Raw genomic sequence first — 12,167 nt, 5'->3', positions numbered from 1 at the left:
ATGGTGGTGGCTGGGGGTAGAACTTGGTGGTCTTAGAGGTCTTTTCCACCTTTAATGATTCCATGATGGAGAATGACATTATATCTAACATATTATTATCCATTCCTACAGAGTATTTCACAGTGACTCCACATTTGCAAGTGTACCAAAACAGCACAGTGATTCTACCACAAATTCAGCCGTGCCACGTGCAAAAGTGGGCAAACCCACTCTGCTTTTGGCAGGACTTGGTGCCATTTCAGCTCTTCTTTCCACAGGGATCTGTTCCCAGAAGTGTTCAATGAATTCATAAATGACATGAAAAGGGCTCAACAGTGAGATGACAACATCTGCTGATGATAGTAAAGTTATTCACAGTAGCAAAAGCAGTAAATAACTAGAAAAAACCAAAAAGAAATGCATGCAGATTACTCACTGGACATTGTAACCGATAAATGAATTTAAGGAGTGAAATTAATGAGGAATCTCAATGAAATTAAGTGTGAAGTAAGATGACTGGAGGTGGGGCAAGTGGTTCTATTTCATAAATGTAAGCCAGCAAGCTTTGAACTGACTCAACACTTGCAGCAGGCTGAGCTCTAGGAAATTATAGCTGAAATGGAAATAGTTATGTATGAATTACTTAAATCTTTTCCAGTTCAAGAAGTGGATTTTAAATGGCATTCAGGTTCAAAAGTTAACAAAAGAATATGATTCCTCACTGAACAAGCTGATGTGCTAGTTAAGCTGGGGAACCACAGAGCTTTACACTTCCCAGCACTTCTCACTAACCAATTCCAAAAGACAAGATCAGTAAACACTGCAAAGAAACCCCAGAACACCCAGCTCAGTTAATCCATGTACTACAGATGTCTGGACAATGAAGGGTGTGCAGGAAGAGGATTCTACTCCCATTCTGTAGCTGTGCTCCTCAATAACCTCACTGTGGCCACTGCTGGAGACAAATCACTGCTCTAGGTCTGTGTATGACAAGAGCTGCTTTTCTCCTCACACCTTCACTACCTCTCTGCAAATTGCCAGACCTTTTTATTCTCTCCTGAACTTTCTGTGTTGTCTATCAGGGAAAACCATCAAAACTATGCTGGAAAAGAATATCCAAAATGCCCAGCAGGAGCAGCTGGAGGGGTGAAAGGGATCAAGTGCCTAAGCATAAAGTCTGTCATCTTGTAGATAATTCTGTTTGCATTAAAGTTGCAATGCAGCTTTGCTCCCCATAAAACATCTATCCAACAAAGTGCAGAGGAACAGCTCCCTCCTTCTCAAAGGAAAATCAAGCCTAGGCAAAAAGGTCCATTCATTATTTGAGTTCCCTTTTCCACAAAGGTGACTTGAGCTTATTGCTCTTTCCCTGAATTTCCCCTACATCTCCACTCCTACTAGAAGGAAAAACTCCCTTTGAAAAATCCCAGCCTGAAAAATTACCTGGATTTCCAAGCAACAAGATGAAAGCCTGACCTATTCCAGGAAACAGTCCTAATCCATTTAACAAAATTAATGGGTATTTTAATGACACTTTCAGATCACCACACTGTAAATGACTCTTGATACAACTGATCTGATGGTATAAAAATAGGAAAATATTAACCACTGTATCAAAAAAATCTTTGATATAATTACCGTATCACTATATCCCATTTTTTTTCCTCTCCAAAAAACACCAAGTTACTCCAACATGGAGCAAAATAAATCTTCTGCCACAGAAAAAGAATGAGAAAGAGAATTTTACTTTTCTGGGTGCATACAGCACTAGTTCTTACTAGTCAAACCTACAGAACCAATTACTATGTCAACAAGAACTGAATCATGTTAAGAGATTAAAATTATTGAACAAATCACTACCTCTAACCATCTATTCCCTTCAGTCCTGTAAAACTTCCTGGGGATAAAGACTATTAAAACATAACCTATATAAAAAACATCAGAAATCAATTTTGCCTGGTTACTGTATTTTCTTTCACACAGCGCAGCTGCCTAAATTTAGCATGGATGTTTTTATTTCTCTTACAAACTATGTTAACAAACTCCATGGGGCTCTTCACTACGCCTGATACTGAACCACAGGCTTGCAGATGAAGGCTGGGAAAACTGACAGGGTCAAATGTCCAAGTTGGGACGAGGAGGATGAATAAGGGGGCAGTACCAGTAATGAAGTTCAACTCCACGTAGCTCTGGAAGCTCTGGAATAGGAATGGAATATGGAGAAACAAGCACAGATGGATTAATTTCATATACAAATATATCTAACTGCACACTTCAAGTTCCTGGAATGTTTGCCACCTGGGCTAAATCAGCTGTCCGGGCTGAACTATCCATGGAAAAGATGGACTCCTTTCCACAGACACCTTTTTAGAGACAAGTCATCCCCTTCAAGGGGGTCTGGAATAGGAACTGTCAGGAAGCTGTTCACCCTACCTGCTGTTCACCTCTGGCTTCAGCATCACCTGGACATTTAAGCTTCATGAGAAAAACCTCACCCACAGCATTTGAGGTCAAACAGAAAAATGGAGGTATTTGTATGTGTTTGGGATGTTTTGTACAAGCATCCAAGCTGAAATTCCTCTTTGTACACTCCTGGGAATCCTGCATTACTGTACCTGATTGCTACTACATTAGGCTTCCACAAATACACTCATGTGCTCTTTCACAAGTACCCACTTCCACCTTTGAGAGTTATTTATGCTGCTTGTAAAGCTCAAGGATCTGGATCCACACACACCAACTACCTTCACTCTGCTTACAGTGTCTCAGCTCTGTATCCTCCTCACTGTGCTTGGTGCTGACATTTTGCAAGCTCACTCCTTCCACAGGTGAAAACAGCATTAGCCTGAAAGACCCACTTTCCTCAGCTTCATACTGAAAGGAATTAACAGGCTGAAGAACTGCTTCAGAAAGAAAGCCATTTTGGCATTTAAGATGTGGTGAAAACCAACCAATGAACAGGAAATCAAGTATTAGAGTGGAACACTGCAGCTGCACTCAGTTGGTACCTGCAAATACTCGCTGTTGAAATTAGGTAACATCTGTAAAAGTTGAGAATCATTACTGGATAGATTCTATTTGTATTCCCTCAGATGACAGCGCTGCCACCACACAATTCTTACTTCTTCTTGGACCCACCATATCTAAAAAACAATGAACTTCTTGTGCTGTGGAAGGGATAGAATGTGAAATCCCATCCACATCCCAACAGAATCCCACAAACATTTTGGCAGGAAAAATTTATTATGTAAAGCCCAGATGGCATCCCAAATATTTCTGCTTCAAAATTTAGGACTTTTTTTTTTTTTTTCCCCTTAAAATAAATTACACAAAAGCATCACGCCTAAAATTAACTGCACAAGAGCATCAGGCAAGGTAACCAGACTTAACTGAGCAGTTATTTGGACTATGGGAAGAATGGGAATGTGGTTTTTCTCCATTTAACTCCATTGTCAGAAATGAATAACATTTTTCTATTCAACTATATTTGAATGACTGGCAGAGAAGGAAGATATAATGAGCAAATATATCCAGTAATATATAATACTTGGAGAAGAACTTTTCCAGTTGTCTGAAGTCTAACACCTTTGCCATCAGCTTCTGAAGCAACGTTTTAAACTTTCAGAACCAGGAAATTTGCCAGTTTTTGCTATTCTAACAGGCTTCTTTGGCTTAATATTTGTTTTTTCTCACTGTGCAATTTCAGCTCTGAATCTGGGAATATGTGACTTCAAAAAGGTTTTAGCTGTTGCTTCACTGAAGCAGCTAAACCTGATTATCAGTTTGGTTCAGCATGGACTTAGTCACTACCCACCCTTTAAGCTCTGGGATCAACCCTTGATTCCGACTGTCATTTTGCAGTGAGCCCACTCCTAGATTCCTTTTATATCTATCACTTCACTGAATGCCAAAGAAATCTCAGTGTACTTGGCATGAAGGCTGCACTTCCTATATTTATGCTCCAACTAATGTATGCTCCATTTTAGTCCTTCCCAGCTTAAAATCATCCGAGGGAAGACGGCATAAAGTGCAAAACAGTCCAAACTGTTTTACTAATACAAAATACTGATCACCCACACCGCCTTTCCATCACCACCTTTCTCGTGCATTTTCCATTTAAATCTACGCAAGATATTAACCTAGAAGGAACCATGGTCATTTCTGTATAGCATACAGTCATAGCAGGCTTGTTGCTCCACCTCAAACTTCCAGAAAATAAACCATTACTTTTTAATTGTACTACCTTAACTTTGCTGGCAGAAGCACGTTTGATTCTTCAAGACGGAAGAAAGTGAAACGCTCTCTCCAGGCAAGAATTCCTTATATCTGGCACGCTAACACTTCATCCTTTTTAATTATTCCACAGGTGGTTGCCTTGGAAACTGCCAAGTAGCTCTTGGATTTGAGGGACCCAGCATGAGACAGTAACAAGCCTTTGTAGCCTCGGCATTCGGATCCAGCAGCAGCAGCAGCAGGACGCGAAACAGTCACAGAAAACCTGGAAGAGACGGTTAAAATTAACAGGCATTAATTACATGGCTCAGTTCTTCAAATACAGAATACAAGGAATGCTGATAGTCCCTGAACAGTGGATAAAAACCACGTTTTAGAGGCATCTGCTCCTGCAGCTCCCCAGCACAGCCCCGGATTTCACCTTCGGAGGACGGCACTGAAATGGAGATGCCGGCGGAGCTCCCGAGCTCAGCCCTCAAGATCCAAAAAGATCTCGAGATTTTTTTTTTTCCCCCTCAGCTTCCAGTGAGACCTTCCTGAGTGTCTGGTCCAACTGCCTGAAATTCAGTGCTATTGTTTTGCTTTGAATAAAAATAGAGTAACTATAAATAGCTGCCATCGCAAATGCTGATTCACTGTACTCCGTATCATACAGCAAATTGCTCCCAACTTCACTCAGCCTGAAAAACTAGGAAAATGTTATTTACTTAAAACACAGCTAAGAAGCCCAGCAAAGCATCCAATTCTGCATTCATGTCACTGGTCCGAAAGTACAGAATATTTTCTTTTTCCCTTTCTGATTTCTCATAATTTCAAAAGCTGATTTACACTTAAATATATAAATAAAACCACCAAAAATCAAACCAAAGCAAAACCTTATTATGCTTTCTATTACTAGTCAAAACTGTAAACTTCAATTTTTCAAAAATCTTTTTCTGTTTCCCCATTTTCACTTTTTAAACAAAGAACTGGTTAATATAAGCCTTAAAAAAAATAATTTTCATTAAAACTACACATGATGGAAATGGTCACTCCTGCACTCAGAGGCTTCCCTCTCTTTGCTGATATGATTATGTCCAAGTCAGTGATTTCTTGAGACCTCACTGATACATGTAAGTGCTTGGATTTGTGGTATCACAAATTGCCTGGCAGCACCTCAAGAGTAAAAGGTGGATTTTCACTCACTCACACTCTTCCATAATGAGACACCCAAAAGACACAAGTGCACATTTGTTAATTCCAGAGCTGAGTTTTACTAGAACCACCTAGATTAAATATACATTTATTGCAGAGAAAAAAATTACAGCACAGTAAAAGAAATAAAACTGTTTCCCTATGATCTCCCCAGAGCTCACTTTGCCCGTCCAGGGCAGGTCCTTCTCTCTTTCTTCCTTTCTTTAATCACTTGCTTGATTAAAAATTAGAATCTGAAACCTATGGATGCAGGGAGCACAGTGCCTGTGGAACAGCAGACCACATAACTTTCTCAGTCTCGCCTGAGAAAAGTGGCCTGGGAAACCATAAGGAGGAACTAAAACAATCCTCAGAGATAGAAGACAGCCCTGCAGGTGCTGTTTGTCTGCTCCTTGTTTTCTTCCAAGAGAAGGTCGAGGGGTGCTGTACCCCACTGACCAAGGATGGTGATGTGTTAGTTCACTGACCAATACGAGTTTTACCTTCCTGTACTTTCACATACTGGTCTATAAAAGAAGATCTGAGGTAATAAACCTGAAGAGAAAGAACTTTCCTGTTCAACTCACAAGTGAGTCTGTGTTGTTCTTCTTGCCATTCCCAACATAGCGACAGAAACCATTTTCTTTGTCACTGAACTCCACCAAAGACTAAGCAAATCCTGGTGGGTTCCTTTCTTACTTTCTTTCCTTTCTTACTTCTCTCTCCATATCCCTTTTAGTCACCTAATTTTCCCATTTACAAACATTTATAAACAAGGTTTCTGAAAAATGACATGACAAAACCAGGCATTTTATCTCCCTCATTTCCAGCAGTTCCAGACGTGAGACCTGTTTAATCCTTTCTGGATTCAATTTAGGATGAACATGAGTTTCGCCAATTCCCTCATCCCACCATCCCAGGGCATACTTGCCATGCAGCCATCCACCTCCACACTTTGGGAAGGGAAATTTGCCTCCTTTTCAGCCCATCAGGTTTGTTTTATTAAGCATCTTTAGGGGATTTTTTCCATGCAAAAGCGGCATTGTAAAACATTGTGGAATTTTCAGAGCATTTTCTCTGTTGCTCTCTTTCTAATTGCAGCTGCAACATCCTGCATATCCTGCTAGTGCAGGAGAAAACATCTCCTTTGCCCCAGTTCCCTCAAGTGCCTCTGACAAACCAAGTCTCCAAAACCTCAAAATGACCCTTTTATCACAGATGGTTTTTTCCTCTGAGGAAAGGTGGATTTTTCATCCCTGCCTCAGTTAACACCACTCTCAAGCACATCCTCACTCTGCACTCTTGATCCCATTTTGTTTTTTTCTCACAGGGCAGACAGATGAATTTATCTACAGTGTTCACTCAGACCACATCTGGTGCTTGACCAATTTCCCAGTGTTAGTCCTTTCAACCCACTGAGATGTTTTGAAAACCAGGGCATGCAGCTCTCAACAGGCACCAATGCCTGTCATTTTCATTTGCCTTATTCTCAGAGCAGTATCACCCTGACATTAAGTCAAAAGTTGTGTTGCAAGTCTTCTTCCAATTTGATTTAAATCCTGCACCTTTCTAAAGGAATGTGTCAACAAGCTGATTTCTGAAGTCTTCACCTATAGGAGGTGACGAAACCACTGCATTTCTTCCCTATCCCCATCATCTCAGACTAAACAAATAACTTTAAAGACTGTAAGAGAGTTCTTGCTAGCTTTTTTTCCTTTTTAAAATATGTATTTTGGAAACCTCAATACAATGTATTTATGTTAAATATGCTCATTTTAACACCTACTCTTCAGACATTCTGTTTCTGTGAATGGCCCCACCTGTGCAGTGGTTTATCTCTGTTATGTTCCTCCAAACTTCTCAATCCCAGTTTAATCTCTGCCTGTCTGGATTCTTGGGCTCTTAGACTTCCCCTCTTCTTCATATAAAGGTTATGCATGGGAGCCATGGGATGAACTCAATGAAAGACTTGGATTTCTTTTTTTTTTCTGTAACATTCATCCATCTCAGGTGCCACAAACATGCCTGGATCAACAGGGAGCTCCACCAGCTCAGCTTCTGACCAACCCTTTGAAGAAAGGGATGTCACACTTTGCAATTCTTTTCCACGCTCGTGTGGAAGAGTGCTACTGACTCTACAAAATACAAATAAAACCTTCTGTCTCAGCCTTCAAAGGACACAGGTTTTTGCTCATTTCCAGCCTCCTGGCCTAAGGCTCTGCCTCAAGGCCCACATTTGGCCTCTACCACCCCTGCTCTGGGACCCTGAGTGACTGAGTGATGGAGGAGCTCTGCTCCCTCCTTCAGAACGAGCATCATTAAACACTAAAAGTACTGTAAACTCCAGAGCTCTGTGTTATTAGTAAAATACATAAAACATGGGACTCATGGACAGCAAAACTAAAAGCAAGATGAATAAAATACCTTTAAGTAACCCCCCTGGTCCAGTGTGGGGTTTTTTTTTCAAACTTGTTTCAAACTAATTTCACAAATCCCTATGCATCCCCGAAATAAGTCTTTCTTTCCCTGCTTGAACACTTCTAGACACTGCTGGTTTTCTCCTCCTCAGTCTCCATTCCTGCCAAAGGCTTCTTTCTGACCAGTCTCTATCCCATCCCCCAAAAAGCTGCTTCCCAAAAATACCCTCAGATACTCTCAGGGTATTTTGGTATGGTATTTTGGTATTTTTGGGAGATGGGGTATCTCCATCTCCCTCCTACCAGAGACTTGCACCTGATGGCAAGCACAGCACAATAAGGAACTTCTCCCCCCACCATGGTCAGAAGAGACAGGAGAAATTCAAACACCACTGATGATGCATCCCACACTGGGGTTTCCAAAAAGGCCCAAAAGGTCAGCTTGCCGAAACTGTAATTAACAAGATCCAAATTCTTATTTCCCCTTTTTTCTCTGCAGAATTTCTTGTTTGGTTCGTGTCAGGTACGTTTTAGCCACAACTTCTTTGTGGAAAATTCTTTGCCCTGTTCTTGGTTTCAACCACTGCTCAATGAATAGATGACCATTAGTTTAAGTTTTTGGTTTTTCTAGTTGTGGTTTTTTTTTTTACGTTCTTCAGAACTTGCTATGCATAGAAGTGATATACAACCACAACCACCTTTTTTAGCCAACTATAAAATTGATGATTCCTTGATAACTGTACTTTTATATCTGCAAAAGGCACCCAGACAGCCAGAACCAAGTACAAAACTTAATTTTTATTCAATGTTTTAAATACTATATACATACATAATATATTAATATATATATATATATATATATATATATATATATATATATATATATATATATGTATGTATGTTTACAGGTAGTAAGTCATAGATACAATAGCAGATTGGAACTGCATTGAGAGTCCCACTGCCATCTCTGGAAAACTGAAGCCACTGCATTAAGGTTCCAGAAGCAATTAATCATTTAAAATTCTTTCTTAAAAAAACAAACCAAAAAACCCCAAACAGCTTCTATTTCAGTATTTTTTACTGATTTTTTCTTCTGATAGCTATTATTTTCCACCTGAAAATAAGTTAAATGGTATTTTAGCAAATAGTGTCAATCTTGGGTATCTATTTTTTTAAAAAGCTTGTCAACAATTTTTTATGTTTTACTATTTGAATAATATGCATAATATGGAGAAAATAAAGAGCAATCTCCTGAAAACTTTGACAGCTGGCAAGAATCCCATCTTTTCACCAAAAAAAAAAAATAATTCTATGTTGTAAAGAAAATTATTTACTATTTGCTGTGATGGGTTTTTCAGATTTACTTGCAAATGCTTGGTAAATAAAAAGGCACCCTTCTCTTAAATTATTTTGAAGTATAATCAACTAAAGCAGACCACAAAGTCTTCTTTAAACTATTCCACCTCCAGTGAAGATCAGCACAGCCTGGCTGCTTTACAGCTTTACCAGGGTAATAGGCATCTGCACAATGAATACTGAAAAACTAATTAAAAAAAGAAACAAAACCAACAACATAAACAAACAAGAAAATGCACCCTTTGCTGTCTTCAATAAAAACCTTAAGTAAGAAATGAGAAATATGGGAATTTCCCCTGTAAAAACTGCAGGTTGCCAGAAAAATTTCAGCCAAGCAAGTTTTTCCACAGATTCAACTAAAAGATTTTACAAAATAGAGGTAAAAAGAATAATCAGAATACAACTCACTGCCTGGGGACAGGACTACTCAGGATCAGATACCAACGAGAAATGAAGTATAGAAAGATGTAAAAGAGGTAAGAAAGATATCAAAGTTTAGAGGCTCAACAGTAGCAACAAAAATACCTGAAGAAGGGAATCACTGAATTATTTAGGTTGGAAAAAGACGTCCAAGTCCAACCACGAACCCAACAGGGCCAAGGTACAGCAATAGAACATCCTTGGGACAAGGGTGGCCACACAACTTTGAGAAGCTTTCAATTAGGGCAGCCCAAAATCAGATGGTCACTTTAAAAGATGTTTTTGAGTTAAATGTACACTTGGTCAGATCTCAAAGGAAAGGGTTTCCAGCTAGGTGGAACAGCTCTGATGACCTGGGCTGTCAGGAGCTCCTGAACAAAAACAGAAGGGGAAAGAAGACTCCTCTGCAAAACAAGCTTGTACAGCTGAGTTCATCAGTTCCCATGGCTAAAATGAGATCTGTACCAGCTAAAACTTGTGAAGGTGAACTCTTCCTGAAATAATTCACAATCAGATTATCCAAAACCAAATCCATCTCAAAAGAAAACTGAATACTATTCAGTCTTAAACACAAGAAAGTTTTGCTCTGTGCTACCAGAAGAGACACGGAATCACGGTGCTGAATAGTGACTTTGTGCTTCCACCATTCAGCACCGCTGCTTGAACAATACTGGAGTCTTTTGGCAAGAAAATACAGGACAATTTTATGTAACAACTTTCACTACAGTAAGAGTTACTGGTAAACTGAAATGAAAACAACAAAAATTATTTTGACAGTACTAAAAAAACGATCAGTCAACACTTTCAGCAGTATCTGGAAAAAAATCTTTTTCTATCTATGGAGAAAAACATCAGCATGTGACGCTCCAGTAGAGGGGTATATTCTGAATTTCTGGTTCATAACTCTGTACAGTGTTTTGTGGTGATAGAGACTTTCCCTTGGCCAGACTGCACAATCCTCTGTTGCTGGGGTTGACTTGTCCTCAAATCTTGTTCTTTACAGCTTCAGCTCTTTCTTCTTCTATCTCAGAAAACCTCCCCCTTCCCCAGACTACAAAGGAAGCACAGTAAACTAATACCATGTTAGTATGATGCACAGCTCAGATTTTTACAGGCTGAAGGTGCTCTCCTCTTACTACAGAACACGATAAAGTATTAAAAGCATGAGAGATGGCACAGAGATTTCTTAACAAATGCTCTACTGAGAGAAATAATCATTCAGCAGAGAGAACAAAATTTCTTAGTGTGAAGGTCAGCTGGTTTAGCATTAAATACCGTTAAACATCTGCTTAAGATAGATATCAATTTGTGTCTTTACAGCAGTTTATTTTTTGAAAAAATCTTTAATAAAAACAGTCATCACATACTGAGAATTTCCACATTCAACCTGCTAACACTCAGACTAATTTGCCTCATATAAGCCCTCCAGTAAATCCAAAGCCCTTTTCCCCTGTGTATTAGCTACCAATTACTATAACACAGATACTAAAAACTCAACAAAATAAATGCTAATACCTAGATAACACTTGAACAGCTTTTGCTACATCAAATAACTGTATTTTTTTTTCATTCCAGCATTCTGATGCACACCTGGTTGTGAAGTTTTGGTGTTTAACACCAGGAGGATGAACCCACAGACACTGCTGGCTGCAGAGCAACACAAACCTCCTCTACTGCCATCAGAAAAGGGCCAAGAACCAACATCATTCCCCCAGGAAGAGGCCAAGAACCAACAGCTGAAAGCAACTCTATGGCTTCACAACCTGCTGCTGAAGCAACCTTTACCCATTTCTCACCCCTGACTGTTCATTCCCCTTCATGCAGCTGTGCCATGAACTACATCTAGGTACTGACCCTGGAGAAATCTGATTTTGCTGCTTTTGGGGCTGGTTCTGCAGTGGGCTCACCCACAGCTGCAGGATCACCAGGCCAGGACCAGGGGCCAGCTGCCATCCAGGCAAAAACTGGGGGATGCTTCTTTCAGCAATTCTGTCAGTTCATGCCAGCTTAAAATTCCCATGAAAAAACATAGAATTAGACATATCCAAGTTAGAAATGCAGCAAAACACCAAAAAAAAAAAAAAAAAAAAGACGAAAGCACAGACTGTTTGTCCCATAGAACAAGTTACTAAGAGACATGTTGAAACCCTCATTTCTAAGTAACTCCCAAATAAGCCAGCCTGCCCTTCTGCAAAGCATTTTCAGCAGATGCCTGTTAATATTTCAATTTTTCAGTCAAGCATAAGCTACTGAGCTCAAAACAGGGAGTAACAGTTACATGTAATGACCTGCAACACCCTAAATGTCAGACTAAATTACCCCACAGTTCCTTCTGCCTCCCATCTTTGAAACACAGATATATTTTAGTTCTATCCCTTGCTGTGTCAGATCAGCCGGCTTTAACAGTCTGAAACACAAGAGTCAAAAGTAATGATATCCCTGCTTGGAACAAGTCCAGGGGCTGAATCTGATTTCTTCACGTAGAAACAAGCAGTTCTTAACATTTGATCTGGAATTCGTACCTTGTTAGGAGGGAAGCAGCAGAAGTCTCACCCATTACTGGTTCCAAGCTGGTGATGATGGAGAAGG

The 12,167-nt window shown here is 39.7% G+C and overlaps 1 long non-coding RNA gene across 1 annotated transcript in view; it reads right to left on the bottom strand.

Annotated features, from left to right (window-relative positions):
• Positions 1-4,473, bottom strand: part of LOC131591370 (uncharacterized) — a 53,598-nt gene extending 49,125 nt beyond the window's left edge. Inside the window, exon 1 of the long non-coding RNA XR_009280348.1 lies at positions 4,223-4,473. This is a non-coding gene — a long non-coding RNA (uncharacterized LOC131591370). The remainder of the gene's footprint in view (positions 1-4,222) is intronic.
• Between the last annotated feature and the right edge of the window lie 7,694 nt (positions 4,474-12,167).

This window comes from Poecile atricapillus, chromosome W (genome assembly GCF_030490865.1).
Source record: "Poecile atricapillus isolate bPoeAtr1 chromosome W, bPoeAtr1.hap1, whole genome shotgun sequence".
Taxonomy (NCBI): domain Eukaryota; kingdom Metazoa; phylum Chordata; class Aves; order Passeriformes; family Paridae; genus Poecile; species Poecile atricapillus.
Note: the sequence above shows the minus strand (reverse complement) of the source record. Positions and strands in the feature narration are given on the sequence as shown.